Raw genomic sequence first — 18,104 nt, 5'->3', positions numbered from 1 at the left:
ATAAAGCGTCAACCTGGAAACGCTGAGGTTGCCGGTTCAAAACCCTGGGCTTGCCTGGTCAAGGCACATATGGGAGTTGATGCTTCCAGCTCCTCCTCTCTTCTCTCTCTCTGTTTCTCTCTCTCCCTCTCTCTCTCCTCTCTAAAAATGAATAAATTTTAAAAAATAATTTAAAAAAAAGATAATTGAGGCCCTGGCCGGTTGGCTCAGTGGTAGAGCGTCGGCCTGGCATGCAGGAGTCCTGGGTTCAATTCCCGGCCAGGGCACACAGGAGAAGCGCCCATCTGCTTCTTCACCCCTCCCCCTCTCCTTCCTCTCTGTCTCTCTCTTCCCCTCCCGCAGCCAGGGCTCCATTGGAGCAAAGTTGGCCCAGGCGCTGAGGATGGCTCTATGGTCTCTACCTCAGGCGCTAGAATGGTCGCAACAGAGCAAGCCCCAGATGGGCAGAGCATTGCCCCCTAGTGGGCATGCCGGGTGGATCCTGGTTGGGCGCATGCGGGAGTCTGTCTGACTGCCTCCCCGTTTCCAACTTCAGAAAAATACAAAAAATTATATATATATATATGACAACTGAAATGAAAATTTAGAAATAAAACAAGGCTTACAGACACAGACAACAGTGTGGGGATTGCAGGAGAGAAAGATTTGGGGGAAGTGGAGGAGGGGAGAGGAGTATAGTGGTGATGGAAGGAGACTTGACTTGGGTGGTAAACACACAATGCAACATACACATGATGTAGTGTAGAACTGTGCACCTGAAACCTGTATGATTTTATTAACCAATGTTCCCTCAATAAATTCAATTAAAAAATTTTTTTTAAAGAAATAAGGTCCTGGCTAGCTTGCTCAGTGGATAAAGCATTGGCCTGGTGTATGGACATCGTGGGTTCAATTCCCAGTCAGGCAGGGCACACAGGAGAAATGACCGTCTACTTCTCTCCCCCTTCCTCTGCTCCTTCTCTGCCTCTTCCCCTCTCGTAGCCAGTGGCTAGATTGGTTTGAACATCAGCCTCAGGTACTGATGCTAGCTCAGTTGATTTGAGCATCGACCCCAGACAGGTGGTGCCGAGTGGAACCTGATATGGGTACATGCAGGAGTCTGTCTATCTCCCCTCCTCTCACTTAAAAAATAAAATAAAAGAGTCTGACCAGGCAGGCGGTGGCGCAGTGGATAGAGCATCGAACTGGGATGCGGGGGACACAGGTTCAAGACCCCAAGGTCGCCAGCTTGAGTGCGGGATCATATGATTTAAGCAAGGCTCACCAGCTTGGATCCAAGGTCGCTGGCTCCAGCAAGGGGTCACTTGGTCTGCTGTAGCCCCCCGGTCAAGGCACATATGAGAAATCAATTAATGAACAACTAAGGATCCGCAACAAAGAATTGATGTTTCTCATCTCTCTCCCTTTCTGTCTGTCCCTATCTGTCCCTCTCTCAGACTCTCTCTGCCTCTGCCACAAAAAAAAATAAAACAAGGCAAAGAAAAATATACAGAAAGATAAAAATATAAAGAGATGGACAATAAGAAAGAATTTTAGAAGATGAATCCAAAGGCCCAATAGTCAACTAATAGATGTTTTAGAAAGAGAAAGAAAAGAAAGAAAAAAACAAAGAAAGCTTTATAGAAAAGGACAGATTAAAAACATCTGCTGAACTGTATTATTAATCTTTGTCAATAAATATTGCTTAACTCATTGAAAAAATGAGTAAGTAAATAAAAGCACCCACTGAATAAGCAACACAAAGACATATTATAATACAGGGTTAGACAAAAGCAGGTTTACAGTTGTTCACATAGAAAATAATACAATAGCCTGACCAGGCGGTGGCGCAGTGGATAGAGCGACGGACTGGGATGCAGAAGGATCCAGGTTTGAGACCCCGAGGTCGCCAGCTTGAGCGTGGGCTCATCTGGTTTGAGCAAAAGCTCACCAGCTTGGACCCAAGGTCTCTGGCTCCAACAAGGGGTTACTCGATCTGCTGAAGGCCTGCGGTCAAGGCACATATGAGAAAGCAATCAATGAACAACTAAGGTGTCGCAATAAAACTGATGATTTATGCTTCTCATCTCTCTCCGCTTCTGTCTGTCGCAATGAGAAAAACTGATGATTGATGCTTCTCATCTCTCTCCATTCCTGTCTGTCTATCCCTATCTATCTATCCCTCTCTCTGACTCTGTCTCTGTAAAAAAAGCAAAAAACAAAAACCCACAAATGACAAACTAGGGAAAATATTTGCAACATATGTAACAGATGAAGGGCTATCATTTGTCAATTAACAAAAAATAGACAATGGGAAGTTCACAGAAGAAATAAAAAAAATACAATAATTAATAAATAATAATTAAAAGAATAAACTCTGTGTTTTGAGTACTCACAATTGTAAACCCACTTCTGCCTCACCCTGTATTGTTTTGAAACAATGGAGAATCCAAAGACTTCTGGAGATAAAACAAAACAAATAAATAAACTCAAACGAGGTCATAGACAAAGGAAAGAGAAGCAGACCACATCAAACTTCTTCATCACAGGCTAGACGTGAAGGTAGGAGCCATCTTCAGCAGTGATTATGATCAACTGTACATTTTTTTTTAATTTTTATTTATTTATTTATTTTTTACAGAGACAGAGAGTGAGTCAGAGAGAGGGATAGACAGGGACAGACAGATAGGAACGGAGAGAGATGAGAAGCATCAATCATTAGTTTTTCATTGCACGTTGCAACGCCTTAGTTGCTCATTGATTGCTTTTTCATATGTGCCTTGACCATGGGCCTTCAGCAGACTGAGTAACCCCTTGCTGGTGAGCTTTTGCTCAAACCAGATGAGCCCACGCTCAAGTTGGTGACCTTGGGGTCTTGAACCCGGGTCCTCTGCTTCCCAGTTCGACGCTCTATCCACTGCGCCACCGCCTGGTCAGGCTCAACTGGACATTTAACATTAACACTACATGATATTGATATTTTTCTATTTTCAGCTTTATCTCCAATTCTCCATAGCAACTATTTTAAAATTTCCCCATACCTCTGAAATTATTGACCTATCAACCTTCTGTTTTCTTCTCTCATTTCAAATTTTTTAGAGAAAACAAATAAAGCCATCACTACTCACTCAACTTTTTATTACCTGCACTCTAGATCCCTCCCTCCCTCCCCCTTCCTTCCTACAACAATTACTCAGTATCTAGTATGTGCCAAGCACTTTGGTGGCTGCTAGAGGCACAACGGGGAGCAAAAGACCGCATGCAGCCCTGCCCTCAAGTTCACAGTCTGAAGTATAAGTCACAAGCTGGAAGACTGTGAGTGAACATCTACCCACAGACAAGGTTTTGCTTGGCTTATATAGTACATTTTAAAACATTAAAAAGTAATTGTCAGTATACTAAAACTTCCAGCTGCTGATAAACTGAGCAACTAGCAACACTGAACCTAAATTAGTAAATAGTAATGATCACTTGTACTTGCCTCTTTATTATTATCACAGTTTTGCATTCATTGTTTTCTTTTCAATTTTTAAAATTTTAATTACACCCTGGCCAGATAGTTTGGTTGGAGAATCGTCCCGAAGTTCAGAGGGTGCACTTCAGCCCCAGTCAGGGCACATACAGGAACAGATGTTCCTATCTCTCTCTTGCTCTCTCCCTCCCTCTCTCTGAAATCAGTAAAATAAACATTTTTTAAAATCCTAAAAAAGCCTGATCAGGCAGTGGCGCAGTGGATAGAACGTTGGACTGGGACACAGAGAACCCAGGATCAAATCCCCAAGGTCACTGGCTTGAGCGCAGGCTCATCTGACTTGAGCACAGGCTCACCAGCTTGAGCGCAGGGTTGCTGCCTTGAGCATGGGATCATAGACATGACCCTATGGTCGCTAGCCTGAGACCAAAGGTTGCTGGCTTGGGCAAGGGGTCACTCACTCTGCTGGAGCCCTCTACTCCCTCCAGTCAAGGCATATATGAGAAAGCAATCAACAAACAGCTAAGTTGCTGCAATAAAAAATCGATGCTTATCATCTCTCTCCCTTCCTGTCTGTCCCTCTCTCTATCTCTGTCTCTGTCACACACACACAAAAATATCCTAAAAAAAAATTTTGTGTGTATATTTTTCCAAAGTTAGAAGCAGGGAAGTAGTCAGACTCCTGCATGCGCCCAACCAGGATCTACCTGGCATGCCCACCAGGGGGCAATGCTCTGCCCACCTGGGCCTGTGTCATTCTAGTGCCTTTGAGGCAGAGGGCATGGAGCCATTCTCAGCGCCTGGGGCCAACTTTGCTCCAATGGAGCCTTGGCTGCAGGAGGGGAAGAGAGAGACAGAGAGGAAGGAGAGGAGGAGGGGTGGAGAAGCAGATGGGCGCTTCTCCTGTGTGCTCTGGCCGGGAATCGAACCCGGGACTCCTGCACGTCAGGCCGATGCTCTACTGCTGAGCCAACCAGCCAGGGCCAAAAAAATTTGATTAAACAATATTCAGGTAGTTCAAAAGTCAAAATATATAAAAAATATTAATAGTGAAGTCTAATTCCCACCCTATTCGATATGCCCCATTTCTACCCCTACAGATAACCATTTTTATTAGTTTCTTTTTTTAATTTTATTTATTTATTTACTTATTTTAGAGAGACATAGAGAGAGTCAGAGAGAGGGATAGATAGAGACAGACAGACAGACAGAGAGAGAGATGAGAAGCATCAATCATCAGTTTTCCATTGCGACAACTTAGCTGTTCATTGACCGCTCTCCCATATCTGCCTTGACCGTGGGCCTTCAGCAGACCAAGTGACCCCTTGCTTGAGTCAGAGACCTCGGGTCCAAGCTGGTGAGCTTTTTTTGCTCAAACCAGATGAGCCCGTGCTCAAACTGGCGACCTTGGGGTCTCTAACCTGGGTTCTCAGCATCCCAGTCCGACTGGTCAGGCTTTTTTTTTTTTTTTTTTTTTTTGTATTTTTCTGAAGCTGGAAACGGGGAGAGACAGTCAGACAGACTCCCGCATGCGCCCGACCAGGATCCACCCGGCACGCCCATCAGGGGGTGACGCTCTGCCCACCAGGGGGCGATGCTCTGCCCCTCTGGGGCGTTGCTCTGCCGTGACCAGAGCCACTCCAGCGCCTGGGGCAGAGGCCAAGGAGCCATCCCCAGCGCCAGGGCCATCCCTGCTCCAATGGAGCCCTGGCTGCGGGAGGGGAAGAGAGAGACAGAGAGGAAGGAGGGGGGCGAGGTGGAGAAGCAAATGGGCGCTTCTCCTATGTGCCCTGGCCGGGAATTGAACCCGGGTCCCCCGCACGCCAGATTGACGCTCTACCGCTGAGCCAACTGGCCAGGGCTTTTTTTTTTTTTTTAACAGAGACAGAGAGAGAGTCAGAGAGAGGGATAGACAGGGACAGACAGGAACGAAGAGATGAGAAGCATCAATCATTAGTTTTTCATTGCGCATTGTGACACCTTAGTTGTTCATTGATTGCTTTCTCGTATGTGCCTTGACCACAGGCCTTCAGCAGACTGAGTAACCCCTTGCTCGAGCCAGCGACATTGAGTCCAAGCTGGTGAGCTTTTGCTCAAACCAGATGAGCCCACGCTCAAGCTGGTGACCTCAGGGTCTCGAACCTGGGTCCTCGGCATCTGAGTCCGACGCTCTATCCACTGCACCACTGCTTGGTCAGGCTAGTTTCTTGAGTAACCTTTTAGTGTTTAATGTAAATACTAACAAATATGATTATATTTTCTTATTTTCTTCATTTTCACACAGAAGACAGTATATAATCAGTTCTGCACCTTGCTTTTTTTTTAGTTAACTATATATAGGCAATCTTATATCAGTACTTATAAAACTCCCTCATTTTTTAATGTAACAAGCTTTATTGAAATGTGATTTACATACCATAAAACATACCCCTTTAAATTGCACAGTTTAGTAGTTTTTCATACAGTGACAAAATTATACAACCATCATCACCATCTATCTAATTCTAGAATATTTTCATGACCCCAAAAAGCAACTCATTATCAGTCACACTCCATACTTTTCTCTTCCCAACCCCTGGCACCACTAATTTTTAGCCTCTATGGATTAATTTATGCAAAACATTTCATATAAATGTAAATATACAATATCTGATCATCTGTGACTGGCTTCTTTTTGCTACCATAATGTTTTCAAGGCTCATCCATGTTGTAGCATATATCAGTATTTCATTCCCTTTTTGGAACAAATAATATCCCATCATATAGATATACCATATTTTATTTTTCCATTTACCAATTGATGAAATATAGGTTGTTTCTACTTTTTCTCTATTGTGAATAATCCATCTCTGAATATTAATGCAAAAGGGTCTTTTTTTTTTTTTTTTTTTTGTGACAGAGACAGAGTCAGACAAAGGGACAGACAGACAGGAAGGGAGAGAGATGAGAAACATCAATTCTTCATTGCAGCTCTTTAGTTGTTCATTGATTGCTTTCTTATATGTGCCTTGACTGGGGGGCTATAGCAGACCCCTTGCTCATGCCAATGACCTTGGGCTCAAGCTGGTGAGCTTTGCTCAAACCAGATGAGCCCGCACTCAAGCTGGCGACCTCGGGGTCTTGAACCTGGGTCCTCCATGTCCCAGTCCGACACTGTATTCACTGAGCCAACGCCTGATCAGGCATTAATGCATAAGTTTTTGTGTAGGCATGTTTTCAGTTCTCTTGGTACATACATGGTAGTGGAACTGTGGGTCACATGGCAACTCTATGTTGAACTTTTTGAGGAATTGTCAAACTCTTTTTTGAAAGTGCCCACACCACACCATTTTACATTTCCATCAACAATGTATGAGGGTTCCTGCCTGACCTGTGGTGGCGCAAGGGATAAAGCCTCGACCTAGAATGCTGAGGTCGCAGGTTTGAAACCCTGGGCTTGCCTGGTCAAGGCACATATGGGAGTTGATGCTTCCTGCTCCTTCCTACCTTCTCTCTCTCCTGTCTCTCTAAAAATGAATAAATAAAATCTAAAAAAACACCCCAGAATCTTACCTAAGTATAGTAGGAAGTCCTTTTTTTTTTTTTTTTTTTTTACAGGGACAGAGAGAGAGTCAGAGAGAGGGATAGACAGGGACAGACAGACAGGAGTGGAGAGAGATGAGAAGCATCAATCATTAGTTTTTCATTGTGAGACCTTAGTTGTTCATTGATTGCTTTCTCATATGTGCCTTGACCACGGGCCTTCAGCAGACCAAGCAGACCCTTGTTCGAGCCAGTGACCTTGGGTCCAAGCTGGTGAGCTTTTTGCTCAAACCATATGAGCCTGCGTTCAATCTGGCGACCTCGGGGTCTCAAACCTGGGTCCTCTGCATCCCAGTCCAACACTCTATCCACTGCGCCACCGCCTGGTCAGGCTTAAAAAAAACAATGTATGAGGGTTCCAATTTTTCCACAACCTTGCCAGACTTGTTACTATCTGTCTTTTTTATTATAGCCATCTGCATTTATAATCTTGATCAGGATTGCCAACATCATAGAAGTACCAGTGTATGAAAGTACTTCTCAGCCTAATTTAAACTTCTTTTCAATTTGAGAAGTAAAAAATGATATTTTAGCCTGGCCTGTGGTGGCGTAGTGGATAAAGCATTGACCTGGAAAACTACGGTCGCTGGTTCGAAACCCTAGGCTTGACTGGTCAAGGCACGGTCAATCAATCAATAAACAACTCAAGTGAAGCAACAATGAGTTGATACTTCCCACTCCACCCTTCCCCCTGTAAAATCAATCAATAAAATATTTTAAAAAATGGTATTGGCCCTGGCCAGTTTGCTCAGTAGATAAATAAGAGTGTCAGCTCAGCATGTGGACGTCCAGGGTTTGATTCTGGGTCAGGGTACATAAGAGAAGCAACCATCTGCTTCTTTCCACCTTCTCTCCCTCTTTACCTCCCAAAGCCAGTGGCTTAACTGAGTAAGTGTTGGCCCCAGGTGCTAAGGATAGCTAGGTTGGTCCAAATCATCAGCCTCAGGCAATAAATATAGCTTGGTTGATTTGAGCATCAACCCAGACACAGGTTTCCAGGTGGATCCAGGTCTGGGCACATGCCAGATAGTCTGTCTCACTATCTCCCCTCCTCTCACTTAACAAACTATAGAAATGATCCCTGAAAGTATAGTCTTTCCTCCTCTCACTTAAAAACATAAAATAGTCCCTGGCCAGTTGGCTCAGTGGTAGAGCATCGGCCTGGTGTGTGAATGTCCGGGTTTAATTCCTGGTCAGGGCACACAGGAGAAACACCTATCAGCTTCGTCACGCCCCCATCCTATAGCCATGGCTAGATTGAAGCGAGTTGGCCCAGGGCTCAGAGGATGGCTCCATGGACTCCGCCTCAGGCACTAAGAGCTCGGTTGCTGAGCAATGGAACAATGCCCCAGAATAGCAGAGCATCACCCTCTAGTGGGCTTGCTGGGTGGATCCTGGTGGGGGCACATGCAGGAGTCTGTATCTGCCTCTTCACCTCTCACTGATATAAAAAAAAAAAATTTTTAGGCCCTGGCCGGTTGGCTCAGTGGTAGAGCGTCAGCCTGGCGTGCAGGAGTCCCGGGTTCAATTCCTGGCCAGGGCACACAGGAGAATCGCCCATCTGCTTCTCCACCCCTCCCCCTCTCTTTCCTCTCTGTCTCTCTCTTCCCCTCCCTCAGCCAAGGCTCCATTGGAGCAAAGTTGGCACCAGGCGCTGAGGATGGCTCTGTGGCCTCTGATTCAGGCGCTAGAATGGCTCTGGTTGCAACAGAGCAACACCCCAGATGTGCAGAGCATCACCCCCTGGTGGGCGTGCCGGGTGGATCCTGGTTGGGCGCATGCGGGAGTCTGTCTGACTGCCTCCCCGTTTCGAATTCAGAAAAATACAAAAAAAAATAAATTAATATATAAAAATAAAATGAGTGTTATTCAAAACTTCAGAAATGTTAATGTCATAAAAAAGTGTTAAAGTCAGCCTGACCAGGCGATGGCACAGTAAATAGAGTGTTGGAATGGGATGCAGAAAACCCAGGTTCGAGACCCCGAGGTTGCCTGCTTGAGCGTGGGCTCATCTGGCTTGAGCAAAAAGCTCACCAGCTTGGACCCAAGGTCGCTGGTTCAAGCAAGGGGTTACTCGGTCTGCTGAAGGCCTGTGGTCAAGGCACATATGAGAAAGCAATCAATGAACAACTAAGGTGTCGCAACAAAAAACTGATGATTGACGCTTCTCATCTCTCTCCATTCCTGTCTGTCTGTCCCTATCTATCCTTCTCTCTGTCCCTGTAAAAAAAAAAAGTGTTAATGTCATGAAAATTAAAGACTGAGGAATTGTTCCAGACTGAAGGAGATACTATAACCAACTGGAATGTGTAATTTTAAATCAGCTAAGAGCCTGGCCAGGCGGTGGTGCAGTGGATAGAGTGTAGGACTGAGACGCTGAGGACCCGGATTCAAAACCCCAAGGTTGCTGGCTTGAGCACGGGCTCATCTGGTTTGAGCATAGCTCACCAGCTTGAGCAAAGGTCACTGGCTTGTGCAAGGGGTCACTCACTCTGCTGTAGCTGCCCTCCCTCCCCGTCAAAGCACATATGAGAAAGCAATCAATGAACAACTAAGGTGTTACAACACGCAACAAAAAACTAATGATTGATGCCTCTCATCTCTCCGTTCCTGTCTGTCTGTACCTGTCTATCCCTCTCTCTGTCTCTGAAAAACAAAAAAACGAAAAAACTGATGCTTCTCATTTCTCTCTCTTCTTGTCTGTCTGTTCCTCTTTCTGTCTCTGTCACACACACACACACAAAAAGAAAAATAAAGCAATCAATGAACAACTAAGGTGTCACAACGAAAAATGATGATTGATGCTTCTCATCTCTCTTCGTTTCTGTCTGTCCCTGTCTATCCCTCTCTCTTACTCTCTGTCTCCATAAAAAAATTAAAAAATTAAAAAAAAAAAAGAAAGAAAAGCTCCAGCCCAACCTGTGGTGGCGCAGTGGATAAAGCCTCGACCTGGGAACACTGCAGTTGCCAGTTCAAAACCCTGCACTTCCGCCTGACCAGGCGGTGGCGCAGTGGATAGAGCGTCGGACTGGGATGCGGAAGTACCCAGGTTCGAGACCCCAGAGGTCGCGCGCGGGCTCATCTGGCTTGAGCAAAGAGCTCGCCAGCTTGGACCCAAGGTCGCTGGCTCCAGCAGGGGGTTACTCGGTCTGCTGAAGGCCCGTGGTCAAGGCACGTGTGAGAAAGCAATCAATGAACAACTAAGAAGTCGCAAGGCGCAACGAGAAACTGATGATTGATGCTTCTCATCTTTCTCTGTTCCTGTCTGTCTGTCCCTGTCTATCTCTGCCTCTAAAAAAAAAAAACAAAAACAAAAAAAAAAACCCTGCACTTCTCCAGTCAAGGCACATATGGGAGTTGATGCTTCCTGCTTCTCCCCCCTTTCTCTTTCTCTCTCTCTCTCCTCTAAAATGAATTAAAAAATTAAAAAAACTAATATGGTAACACATATTAGAAAAAAAGAAAAGCTCCAAATACAAAATATGTACTCAAATAAAAAAATGTTAGTTTTCATCTTCCCCACTCTCCACCCCTTTCCTTCAGGCCTTGCACAAAGACACTCAATAAACATTTGGTGAATCGACCATTTCCAAGTACAGAAAAAATATCACATTCCACTTGCATTTGATTTGCATAAACCAAAAAGCTATATTAATGATAACTTAGAAGATTTGCTGAGTTTTTTTCTCTTCTCAAAATCTTCTCATCTATGATCTCATTTTTCCTCACAGTAGTGCTAGAAATTAGCCGAAAAGGTATTTATTTATTTATTTATTTATTTATTCACCCTCATTTTAAGATGAGGGCTCTTGGGCTAGAAAGATAGAATTGATTTGTCCAAGATTACAAAGGTAATATGGGAGCAAGCCTAGATTGCTGATTTCTGACTTCTAGGCTGATACCTCTGCCACTACATTATTGGTCCCTTTTAAGTATGACATTTCTCACTACCACTCACCACACTCAAAAATAAACTGCAGCTGAGAAAAAGATGTAAACTAAAAATAAACAACTATAAGAATACCAGAAGGGTTGGCTCAGCGGTAGAGCGTCGGCCTGGCGTGCGGGGGACCTGGGTTTGATTCCCGGCCAGGGCACATAGGAGAAGCACCCATTTGCTTCTCCACCCCCCCTTCCTCTCTGTCTCTCTCTTCCCCTCCCGCAGCCAAGGCTCCATTGGAGCAAAGATGGCCCAGGCGCTGGGGATGGCTCCTTGGCCTCTGCCCCAGGCGCTAGAGTGCCTCTGGTCACGGCAGAGCGATGCCCCGGAGGGGCAGAGCATCGCCCCCTGGTGGGCAGAGCATCGCCCCTGGTGGGTGTGCCGGGTGGATCCCGGTTGGGCGCATGCGGGAGTCTGTCTGACTGTCTCTCCCTGTTTCCAGCTTCAGAAAAATACAAAAAAAAAAAAAAAAAAAGAATACCAGAAGGAAATAGAGGGAAATATTTTTATAATCTTAAGGTAGCATGTCACAAAAACCTAAAAGCGCCTAACCAGGCGGTGGTGCAGTGGATAGAGCGTCAGACTGGGATGCTGAGGACCCAGGTTCGAGACCCTGAGGTCGCCAGCTTGAGCGCACGCTCATCTGGTTTGAGCAAAGCTCACCAGCTTGGACCCAAGGTCTCTGGCTCAAGCAAGGGGTTACTCGGTCTGCTGAAGGCCTGTGGTCAAGGCACATATGAGAAAGCAATCAATGAACAACTAAGGTGTCGCAATGTGCAATGAAAAACTGATGATTGATGCTTCTCATCTCTCCGTTCCGGTCTGTCTGTCCCTGTCTGTCCTTCTCTCTGACTCTCTCTCTGTCTCTGTAAAAAAAAACAACAACAAACAAACAAACCCTAAAAGCCACAGACAGATATGACTAGGTAAAACTTTTTAAATTCTACATAAAGAAAGACACCATTATGCCCTGGCCAGTTTGCTCAGTGGTAGTGCATCAGCCCAGCATGTGGATGTCCCAGATTAGATTCCTCATCAGAGCACACAAGAGAGGCAACCATCTCCTTCTCCTCCCCTCCTCCTCGCCTCTCTCTCTTTCCTTCCCCCTCCCCTCTCTCTTTTCCCCTCTGGCAGCCATGGCTCCATTGGCTCAATTGCTTCAAGGGAGTTGGCCTGGGGAGCTGAGGATGGCTTGGAGAGCCTCTACCTCGGGTGCTAAAAATACCTCAGTTGCTGAGCAACAGCCCTAAATGGGCAGAGCATCGCCAGTAGGGGGCTTGCCCAATGGACCATGGTATGAGGAGCATAAGGGAGTCTATCTCTCTGTCCCCCCTCCTCTCACTTGGAAAAAGAAAATAAATAAATAAATGAGGTAGCATGGAGCAAAAGAAGTAGTACTTTTATTTTCTCTTTCTGAAAGAGTATATATTATAAATGGCTTTACTTTTCCCCACTCATTATTCTACCCACTCAATGTATTCCAAAATGGTTTTTCCTCTACTTGCATTTATTTTTTCCATGTAAATTTTAAAATAAACTTAAGTTCCATGAAAAGTCCTATTTAATTAGAATTTAACTTATAATATAGCAAAAATTTTGGTCTCTATGATATTCAGTCTACCTACTAATGGACATGGTAAAGCTCTCCATTTAACCAAACCTTTTTTTTTCTTATTAAATGAGAGACTGGGAGGCAGGGAGGCAGAGAGACAGATTTCTGCATGCACCTGACCAGGATCCACCAGGCAAGCCCCCTACATGGCAATGCTCTGCCCATCTGGGACCACCGCTCTGTTGCTCCCAAACCAAGCTATTTCAGTGCCTGAAGCAAGGCCATGGAGCTATCCTCAGTGTCTGGGGCCAACTTGCTCGAATTATTCCTCAAATTATTCAAGCCATGGCTGCCACAGAGGAAGAGAGAAAAGGGGGGGGGGCAGGGAGAGAAGCAGATGGTCACTTCTCCTGTGTGCCCTGACCCAGAATATAACCTGGGACTTCCACAAACTGGGCTGACACTCTACCACTGTGCCGACCAGCCAGGGCCATTTAACCAAGCCCTTTTTGTCTTTCTTTAAAATAGCCTGATTTGGCCTGACCTGTGGTGGCGCAGTGCATCAAGTGTCAACCTGGAACGCTGACGTTGCCGGTTCAAAACCCTGGGCTTGCCTGGTCAAGGCACATATGGGAGTTGATGCTTCCTGCTCCTCCCCCCTTCTTTCTCTCTCTCTCTCTTCTCTAAAATGAATAAATAAATAAAAATAATTTTTAAAAACAGCCTGATTTTTTTTTTAAGAGAGAGAACTTTTTTCTTTCAGAAATGAGGGGGGTGGGGCAGACTCCCATATGCACCTAACCGGGATCCACCCAGCATGCCCACCAGGGGGCCATGCTCTGCCCCTGTGAGGCGTTGCTCCGCTGCAATTAGAGCCCTAAAATAGCCTGATTTTTTAAAATACTATATGACGCAGTTTCCTGTTAAATTTATTTCTAGAATTTTTTTTTTTTTTTTTTTTTTTTTTTTTTTAGCAAGAGAGAGAGACACACACACACAAACAGGAAGGGAGACAGATGAGAAGCATTAATTCTTGGTGTGGCACCTTAGTTGTCCATTGATTGCTATCTCACACACGTGCCTTGATTGGGGGACAGGCAAGCCAGTGACCCCTTGCTCAAGCCAGTGACCTTGGGCTTCAAGCCAATGACCATGGGGTCATGTCTATGACCCTACAAATAAGTCAGTGACCCCATGCTCAAGGTGGTGAGCCCAAGCTCAAACCGGATGAGTCTGTGCTCAAGCTGGCGTTCTTGGGGTTTTGGACCTGGGTCCTCAGCATCCCAGGCCGATGCTCTATCCTCTGCACCACCGCCTGGTCAAAAAAATATAAAATATATATATATATTTTTATCTATTCATTTTTTGAAAGGGGGGAGGGGGAGAGAGAGAAGGGAGGAGCAGGAAGCATCAACTCCCACATGTGTCCCAAGTAGGCAAGGCCAGGGTTTCAAACTGACAACCTGAGTTCCAGGTCAAAGCTCCATCCACTGCACCACCACAGGTCAGGCCAAATGTAATACTTTTCAAATATTTTATTTATTGTTTTTAGTGAGAGGAGAGAGAAAAATGCAAGGGGTAGGAGTGGGAAGCATCAATTCATAGTTGCCTCTCATATGTGCCTTACAAGGTTTTGAACAGGAGACCTCAGCATTCCAAGTCAACACTTTATCTACTGCACTACTATATGTCAGGCAAAATGTAATATTTTTTTATTGTAAATGAGGTTTTCTATGACAATTTTGAGATTGTGTATTGTTGTTATACTTTATTATATAATTTTTGTTTGTTAGTCTTACATTTGGTCATGCTACTGAACTCACTAGGAATATATCATATGAGAATGAGAGGTTTCGGGTGGCCAGGACCTCTAGAACAATATTCATTTTGTTGGTAAACATTCTTATCTTGTTCCTATATAGAAATATTTCAAATATTTTCCTATAAAGCATAACTTTTGTTCTGATAAAAAAAAAAGTTGAGCCTGACCAGGTGGTAGCACAGTGGATAGAGCGTCGGACTGGGATGCAGAGGACCCAGGTTCAAGACCCCGAGGTTGCCAGCTTGAGCACGGGCTCATCTGGTTTGAGCAAAAGCCCACCAGCTTGAACCCAAGGTTGCTGGCTCCAGCAAGGGGTTACTCAGTCTGCTGAAGGCCCGTGGTCAAGGCACATATGAGAAAGCAATTAATGAACAACTAAGGTGTTGCAACGTGCAATGAAAAACTAATGATTGATGCTTCTCATCTCTCTCCGTTCCTGTCTGTCTGTCCCTGTCTATCCCTCTCTCTCTCTGGAAAAAAAAAAAGAAAAGAAAAAAAAAGTTGAAAGATAAATAAAAATGCAAGAGAAAAAAAATTTTTTTTGAGAGAGAGGGAGACAGGGACAAAGACAGGAAGAAAGCATCAACTCATAGTTGCATCACCCTAGTTGCTCACTGATTGCTTTCTCATATGGGTCTTGATGGGGGGGGCCTCCAGCTGAGCCAGCGACCTTGGGCTTCAAGTCAACAACCTTTGGGCTCAAGCCAGCAACCATGGGATCATGTCTATGATCCCACACTCAAGCCCCGCACACAAGCTGGTGAGCCTGCGCTCAAGCTCGATGTGCCACGCCCCAGCCCATGTGGCCTCAGAGGTTTCAAACCTGGGTCTTCAGCATCCCAGCCTGATGCTCTATCTACTGCACTATCACCTAGTCAGGTGAGAAAAAATTTTAAATGTATATGACAAAAATTAATATAGCATCAAGAAGATTTCTACTAATCAATAAAAACTAAACAAATGATCTACTTTTTTCTATAAGGGGCAAAAGATGGACAGGCAGTTTACAAAAACAATGAAACTAGTCAAAAAACAAAGAGATGCTCAATTTTCACTATTAATGATATGCAAATTAAAACAATAAAATTACTATTTTTCACCTAATTAGCAGCTGTATAAAAATTTCATAGAATACAGTATTGCCAAGGTTGTAGAAAATGGGGACATTCACACATGGTTCAAGTGAATGCATAAATTGTTACAAGCTTTTGAAATTCAATTTCACAGACTATATTAAAATTTTAAACATATATATCCTATCTACAAATTTATCTAATGCAAAAGGATGACTATAGCTAGTGCTTGACTTATGACCACGATTGGTTCAGACAGACTGGTGATAACACGATTTGGTCGTAAGTTGAGTAGGCTATATGTACAGTACTGTGAAGTGATGTTATAAAAATCTTTAAGTCAGGCCTGATCTGTGGTGGCACAGTGGATAAAGTGTCAACCTGGAAACGCTGAGGTTGCTGGTTCAAAACCCTGGGCTTGCCTGGTCAAGGCACATATGGGAGTTGATGCTTCCTGCTCCTTCCCCCCTTCTCTCTCTCTCTCTCTCTCTCCCCTCTCTATAATGAATAAATAAAATCTAAAAAAAAAAAAATTTTTTTTTAAATCTTTAAGTCATATTTTATCATAATTTTCTTTCATTGTTTTATCATAATTTTCTTTCATTGTTATATATCATAATGTTCTTTGTTCATTTTATGCCATTTGTATCATCTCTACATTGTTTCTTATTTTTACATTCGTCAGGTTTAAGTAAAACACTGCATTACCAGTACAACTGGTTTAATATTTGCAAAGACAATTTCCTCTTGGTAGACATCTTGGGAGGGGTTTGATGAAAAATATCCAAGACACAAAACACAAATTGCTGTACCGAGTCTGGGATAACAGTTGAAATGGTGCACACGGAGATGGTAGTGCTGCCGGAAGCTGGTCTGCACTGTCGTATGCCCAGCTGGGCAACGCTTGCACTGCCAGACGCAAGCAGTCGTGGCTAGTGATTGTGGTCGTAAAGTCGAATGGTCATAAGTTGCATAGGTCATTAAGTCGATCAATATTTGTATATATAGATGACCATTGTGGTATTATTATTATTTTTTTGTGTGGCAGAGACAGAGAGAGTCAGAGAGAGGAACAGATAGGGACAGACAGAAAGAGAGAGAGATGAGAAACATCAATTCTTCGTTGCAGCTCCTTAGTTGTTCATTGATTGATTTCTCATATGTGCCTTGACTAGGGTGCTACAGCAGACCAAGTGACCCCTTGCTCAAGCCAGCGACCTTGAGCTCAAGCTGGCGACCTCGGGGTCTGGAACCTGGGTCCTCCACATCCCAGTCCGATGCTCTATCCACTGCGCCACTGCCTGGTCAGGCTCATTGTGGTATTATTTATGAAACAAAAATAAAATGAAACTAACGTAAATGTTCATCAGGATGAATATAGACAAATTAAAGTAGAAACATAAGTTGAAATACAATGCAACAATTTTTAACATGTAAACTGACTTACATGTCTAAAATACAATGTGGCACACTGTTGGTGCTCAAAAAAGTATGTTCTTTTATTTATTTTATTGATTGATTTTAGAGAGACAGGAAGGGAGAGAAACAAAGATCTGTTGTTTCACTTATTTATGCTTTCACTGGTTCATTCTTGTATGTGCCATGATAGGGGATTGAACCTACAACTTTGGCCTATCTGAACAACGCTCCAATTGAGCTACTGGGCCAGGGCCAAAACATATGTTCTGATGCAGTGGATAGAGCATCAGCCTGGAACGCTGAAGTCCCAGGTTCAAAACCCCGAGGTCAAAGGCTTGAGTATGCAGTCACTGGCTTGGACACAGAATCATAGACATGACCCCATGGTCCCTAGCTTGCTAGCTTGAGCCAAAGGTTGCTGGCTTGAGCAAGGGGTCACTCACTCTGCTGTAGCTGCCCGACCCCCCCCCCCCCAGTCAAGACACATATGAGAAAGCAACCAATGAACAACTGAAGTGCCACAACTGAGTTGATACCAAGCTGATAAAAATGACTACCTTCCGGTACATGGTATAGTAGAGGGGGAAACTAAACATTTTTGCCACTTATTCTTTTGTTGCATTAATTTGTTAACATAAATGAGCTACTTTTTTTTTTCTTAAAGACTTACTTAAGAACGTTTCCCTCTCTGTCCATTTTATCTAAATTTTATGATGATCCTAAGAGCACAAGGACTTGCTGTCATGGGTTCAAATTATGGAATGCTCAGGGAAATGAAACCTGTGTGCAAAAAGCGGCTGGGGATTATATTTTCATATATAAACTTTTTTTTTCTTTTGGTATCTCCATTATTTCTCCTAAATTCACAAACGGACAGCACATTAGGTACCTACCACAAAAGCTGGTACCTAAATGAAATGGACATTTCCTTTCATCAAGTGCATTTTCCATAGTCCATTTTAAGCAGGGTCGCGTTTCCAATTAGACTAGTCTCCTACTGTGCGGAGTCCTAAAGTTTTTTACAAGTCAATGTCAGAAGCCTGAGGATATGGAATAACGGGGAGGAAGCGCTTTAAGATAACCACACTGGCCTCAGAGTGCGCGGATCATGGCCCTGGCACCCATTTTCTGACTGGGGTTGAGTGTCCAAGAAAGGTAACTCCTCTCTCAGCTTACTGGGCGGCCCCAGAATCTGCAGATCATCTAAAAACAACCTCGGCTGAGTTCCATCAAAAGGCCGGGTACGAACTGTTCTGGTTCTACTT

At 44.1% G+C, this 18,104-nt stretch overlaps 1 protein-coding gene across 5 annotated transcripts in view; it reads right to left on the bottom strand.

Moving 5' to 3' along the window:
• CSAD (cysteine sulfinic acid decarboxylase) overlaps positions 1-18,104 on the bottom strand; it is a 39,241-nt gene that overhangs the window by 20,579 nt on the left and 558 nt on the right. For 2 of the 5 annotated variants that reach the window (XM_066258608.1, XM_066258605.1), the window contains exon 2: positions 2,376-2,438. The exons of the other annotated variants lie outside the window; for them this stretch is intronic. The gene's annotated coding sequence lies outside the window, so the exon portion shown is untranslated. The remainder of the gene's footprint in view (positions 1-2,375; positions 2,439-18,104) is intronic. 5 annotated transcript variants of the gene reach the window in all.

This window comes from Saccopteryx bilineata, chromosome 2, assembly GCF_036850765.1.
Source record: "Saccopteryx bilineata isolate mSacBil1 chromosome 2, mSacBil1_pri_phased_curated, whole genome shotgun sequence".
Classification (NCBI taxonomy): Eukaryota; Metazoa; Chordata; class Mammalia; order Chiroptera; family Emballonuridae; genus Saccopteryx; species Saccopteryx bilineata.
This window is presented reverse-complemented; position numbering and strand designations above follow the sequence as displayed.